Source organism: Panicum virgatum, chromosome 9N, assembly GCF_016808335.1.
Source record: "Panicum virgatum strain AP13 chromosome 9N, P.virgatum_v5, whole genome shotgun sequence".
In the NCBI taxonomy this organism is placed as follows: Eukaryota; Viridiplantae; Streptophyta; class Magnoliopsida; order Poales; family Poaceae; genus Panicum; species Panicum virgatum.
The window spans coordinates 77,014,813-77,020,697 of NC_053153.1; the positions used below are offsets into that span (position 1 = coordinate 77,014,813).

The 5,885-nt window shown below is 44.5% G+C and overlaps 1 pseudogene; it reads left to right on the top strand.

Moving 5' to 3' along the window:
* The first annotated feature begins 1,092 nt into the window (after positions 1 to 1,092).
* Positions 1,093 to 1,713, top strand: LOC120687336 (annotated as a pseudogene).
* The last annotated feature ends 4,172 nt before the right edge of the window (positions 1,714 to 5,885 follow it).

The window sequence follows — 5,885 nt, forward strand, 5'->3', positions numbered from 1 at the left end:
CATAAAGTTTACCAAATAAAACATCTTATGATGTGGTGCAGGGGGCAGTATGGATGTGTGTTTGTGTTTTTGAGAAAACAGGCAGTAGATGTGTCCCAACGCATCATATAGCCAGAACCTGATTTATGCACAAACCATTAAAAGTTTCCCAAAGAGGAAGCATGAAAAGGCACATCATAATTCACTGTTACGGAAAAACACTTTTACTTTTTTTTATGATTACGTTTACACTAAGCTCGATAAGAATTTGACCCCAATACAACATGAAATAGGTAAGTAACTCTAGTGCAAGTTATCTATATAATCCCCTCTGTCCTGTAATATAAGACATTAGAGAGTTCAAAATTTGCAAACGTAAGGTATTCTAAGATCCTTTGCAAAAAAAATGCTAAGTCTCCTGAGTTTCGGTGGCTAGTTTGTAAAAAGTCAATTATGGTTGGCCGAAGGAGTAAAAAAAAGACATACTAAAATTAAGAATTGATTAATGAACAATGCACTAATGAGGAGTCATGCGTCTTTTCTCTATCTCCATAATATGTCTAAAAAAACCCAAAATACTCTACATTTCAGGATGGAGGGAGTAGACCAGAGCATTGTTTGAACTTAACCAACCATGAGTTGAGATTTGGAGACTCGGCATAGCCATCGTACCAATGTGCATCGCTGTCACTGCCAGCTCAGCAGCCACGGGTTCTAAATCAAAGCTCGCCAAAACCCCCAAGCAAATCTACCTCAATCATAAGGCTGCGGGACCACTCCAACCCTCACCCACCGTCCCACCCTCCTTCCGCCATTTTAACCTCCGCATCCCGCCTCACGGACTCCCCCATTCCAGCTCGCCGAATACAAAGCCGCAATCCCCACAGAGCAAGCTGCTCCACCAATCGCAGCTCGCTGCCCTCCACCTCCTCCCCCATGGACGAACCACCTGTCCATCCACCCCTTCTCCCCCACACCCTCACCACCGGCGAGTAGCACCTCCATGTCCTTCCGCTGGTGTATTCAGAGTTCGGACTCGCAGAGCAGTTCTGATCCCCCTTCCTTCCGCCCACCAAGCAGCTTCATCTTACAGATTCTTTGGGCTTCTCCCTCATGTCCGCGGCGGCGGCGGCAAGAGGTGGCGCCGGCATTGTGGCCGCGGCCGAGGTGGAGGAGTGGGAGGTCTGCGCGTGCTGCGGGCTCAGGGAGGAGTGCACGCCGGCGTACGCGGCGGGGTGCGCGCGCGGTACGGCGGGCGCTGGCTGTGCGGGCTCTGCGGCGACACCGTGAGCGAGGAGGTCGCTGCCGGGGTGGGTCGAGCTGAAGTGGAGGCGGCGATCGCGAGGCACGCCGCCTTCTGCGGGGGCGCTTGACGGGCGCCGGACGCCGGCCCGGCCGAGCGGCTCATCGCGGCGGTGCGGCGGCTGCTCCGCAACGCGGGCGCCAAGGAGGAGAAGGCCGTCGTCGTGGTGGAGCTCCAGGAGGCCTCATGACCACCTGCCTGAGACGGATCGAAGATTTGTTCTTGCAGGCGGAGCTAGCTAGCTAGCAATATCGCTGGTCTTTTTTCCCTTTTCCATTTGATTGGTAATTTACATTTTAGTTCTGAATATTTGCATGCTTAATTTGCACAAAATGCTGCAATCTTTCCAGCCCTTGCAAAAAGTCCTAGGAGGTGTGGAAGATCAGAAATTTTGGAAAGAGAAGAGCTGGGGGAATTGCATATATAAAAAAGGGTACAAGATGGGAGAATTCCATCTTACTTATTACATGTTATTTAGTACAAATTCACCCAACTTGTAGATTTTACACGCGGTTAGCAGTTAACACTGCTGTTGATTGAAGGTGAGGGTCATTTTTTGGTTCATGGTAAAAATGGAAAAAAAATGAGTAATTGGCGTATACATTTTCTCCTTGATGAATAGTATTTAGATAAAACGACTGAATATTAGAGAAATCAAAAGGCGCAGAGAGCCAGAGGCATGTCCCTACTTTTCTTTTTCAGACAAATCACGAGCTATTTTCAGATTTATACTACTGAGACTTCGTCAAATCTAGCAGGCTTGTAGCACACGGCAAACATTCGTGCAAGTGTATCTTAGGTTCCAAAATTAACCAGCAACTGGAAGTGTTGGTTACAGGCTGTGAATTCTTTCTTTAGGAACAGAGTACGGAGGATAATACGATCCATGGAGTCATGTGGAGCAACCAGACCACACGAGTGTATGAGGATGTTGACGACCAAAATTGGCATTAGACAATACAGACCGGTCTGACCGGTACGCCCTAATGGTCTGACCGGTCAGACGCTGTAGTCGGTCCGGCAGCAGCCGATCGGTCTGACCGGTTGGGTTGACCGGTCTGACCGGTCCAAGTAGAATCCGAGTACAACTAGGGATTTCAATAGATTTAGATCTTGTAATATGATTTCTTGCGGGATAAGTCCATCCCACCCTATATATATGAAGGGTCACGGCCGATTGATGGTAATTCCAATCGATTCACACATTTATCTTTTACTTTTTCCTCCAAACCCTAACTTTTCCAATCTCATCTGCTGTTCTTCGATCATCTCCATGGCGTTCGAGGATGTTCTGAGTGGCCTGCCGACCTCAGAGCAACCCTAGATCCACGAGCTCCGACGGGATCCCTCCCGAGCTCGAGGTTTTTAGGTTTTTGCGGATCTCCCTGGAGTACCGGTCTGACCGGTCGCTACAACCGGTCTGACCGGTCTGTGCGCAGGGAGCCCGTTGGTGAAGATCGTGTCGACGATCCGCGCGTTCTAGCGTTTTCGAGTGTGTTGGCGCAAATTAGTGTCAACAGAGGATCACTTTGAGCAAAGAATACAACTTTTTACTCATTTGATAGCATCACACAGTCCAACTTGCATATGCTACCCGCTATAGTGCAGTGCAAAGCAATGATTGATATCTAAATTGCACATTCCAATAAAGTTAAGCTACTGAATACAAAATTATCCAGATTTTAGGGTGAGTTTCTGAACACAAATTATAACCATCTTTAGTGATATGCTTGGCTTTTTCAAGTAAGATTTGTTCTCATCTGCTGGCCTGCAAGGGAAACCATGGGTGTGTTTAGTTCGCGAAAAGTTTGCGAAAAAGTTGTTATAGTACATTTCGGCTTTATTTGGCAACTATTGTCCAACCATGAAGTAATTAGTCTCAAAAGATTCGTCTCATCATTTACAACCAAACTGTGCAATTAATTATATTTTTAACTACATTTAATACTACATGCATGTATCGTAAGATTCGATGTGATGTGCGTCAGTGAAAAATTTTGAGAACTTTTCGCGGAACTAAACACAGCCCATGTTGATGTTCCTTGCTACCACTTGCAACTGATTCTTTAGTCAGAAGAGAAGTCAACTTTGCTCAAAAAATAAAATAAACTCCGAGAATCACATTTCTAATAAAAAATTTGGAGCGGCAAGCTTGCAACTGATAGGAAGCAACCAGCCAATTATTGCAACTATTTTTAGGGACGTCTGATGTTGAACCCATGGTTCTTGATTGGCTTAAGGAGATGCCAATCTTTCATGGTTTTGCTGGGCTTGATGGAGTGGTTACCAATCATGGCTGTGAACTGTGATGCTCACCTTCACGTGCGCCAAAATGAGCTGAAAACTGTGAGAACCGCCCAATTTGATACTATTTTAAACGAACCGCCGGTCATTATCATCCAGATGAGAGTTAACACGTGCTTGCCAGAGTGCGTGCCACGTGTTATCCCACATCTAGAGACACGAATAACCGACATGTCATTCATCCAAAATAATATCAAATCCGGTAGTCCCGGTATGTGCTCCAACATACGCCCAGGATTCAGCATATGCACATACCGTTTACAATCGAATACATTGCCAAATAAACCACAAAGAGCAGTTTTATACAAACCAGAGTTCACAGCTTAATTACAAGTTCAACATAGGTGGGTTTCAAACTTCACTTTACAAGCCTTGGGCTCACGCGAGTCATATTAAACAGAAACATAAAGTTTATTGCATTTACATACTCTCACGAAGCTCAGATACGATAAGGACTTACTAAAGTAATGACGCCTTGCTCAAGGACATCATTACAGCCACCACGACCCTACTCTTTCCCCGCGTTTGGATCAGCGGGGTAGAAGTGGCCAAACACCACCTCTGGCTCACCTGCAACTATGTTTAGAAAGCACCCTGAGTACAAAAGGTACTCCGCAAGACTTACGCGATTAAATAAGCAAGAATCATGCATTGGCTCAAGTAAAAGCTTTAAGGTTAAGTAATTATTGCATCAGCATTAGCTTCTACACTATCACCTATCAGAATTAATTAATGTTGCCCAAACCCCTAAACAATTTAGTACACTAAGAGTATACAAAATAATGAGGCACAGAGGTGCCATCAACCATTTCCAACATAACCGAAACTTTCTACGAAGAGTTCAACGGACAAAGAGCTTGCTCATAACGAGAGCGCGGCAATTCGAATTGATTATAACCTTGCAAGGGTGTACTACTTTACCCACACGACGCAAGGACCATGCGACTCACCCAACCCGCTAAAGTGGATAAGAGGGTACTCGCATCAACCGTTCCCAACATGGCTCAATCATTGAAATCTTCACACCTAGCTTACGCGTAGAGACTTAGTTTCCACCGGGGACATCTCTAAACTTCCTACTCACAGGTCCACCCGGGGACACTCTAAGCCTCTCTGCATAGCCCTTGGCCACGTATCTAGGACTGTACATCAATGATCAAGTCAAGGAAGGTAATTGGCTTATCCGTTCCATATATTGGATATGTGGTAGCACGGAAAGGTGCTCAAAGCCGACGTCATCCACGAACGGTCCTTAAACGATCCAAGCGGACTATGCCCATATGACTCCATTCACTAGGCCCTACCATTCCGCTCGAATCTCGATACGCACTCTACTAACTCCAGATGCTCAAGTGCGAACAAGGATACTCAGGTAAGTGTGATACTCCAAACCATTCCTTTCTAGCAAGCAAAAGAAGTATTCTAAGCAGGGCTAAGCATCTAGTCAAGTTGATTAACTATCTAACTAGTGCCAAGGAAATGGATAACAAATCAAGGAAAGGTAATGCATGGAAGCAGGTACAAGAATGCAATACATACATAATATATATTACCCAACATTACCCGGTGATATAACTAAACTAAATCAGATTAAATAGGTGCAATGAATATGCTTAGCTGCTTGCCTGGGTTAACTTCAGACTCGACCACGAACGGGACTCCGGGTTCGGGCTCCACGGACTCGGCGGGTTCCACGGGTTCGTTCTCCGACGGTCCGTCACTAAAATGCATGAATGCGATGCAAGAATTAAGAAATGATCTTAACAACATGCATAAATCATGAAACAATTTGAGCATGCAGAGAACAAATCAAAGAACGCATGAAAATTGGTTTTGCAGCAAAAACATTTTCCTAGAATTAACCATAAATAAAACCGTTTTCAGCTACTCTAAGCAAGATAATCGGGAAAGGCATACAAACTGAACTAAACAAATCCAAGAAAATTATCATAGAAACTAGGCATGAAAACAAAGCTAACAAACTGGTTTGCCATTTTATCACTTTCCTGCAAAAAGTTCCATATTAAACCACATTTTGGACAGCAAGCATGAAATCGAAATAAAACCCTAACCAACAGCAAGGAATCACATGAGTAAGATGCACCACTGAAAACTACCCCCACAAGGAGTCTAACAAAATTTAGTTTGACATTTTTCAAGCAGTACACAAATAACTAAGCAATAAACTCACTTTTGCAAGATAAATCTATAGATAAATCTACAACAAAGTAACATGCAAACAATATTTTTCCTAAGTAGATCTCAGCTAGAGGAATCCAACAAAACAAGTTTCATAATT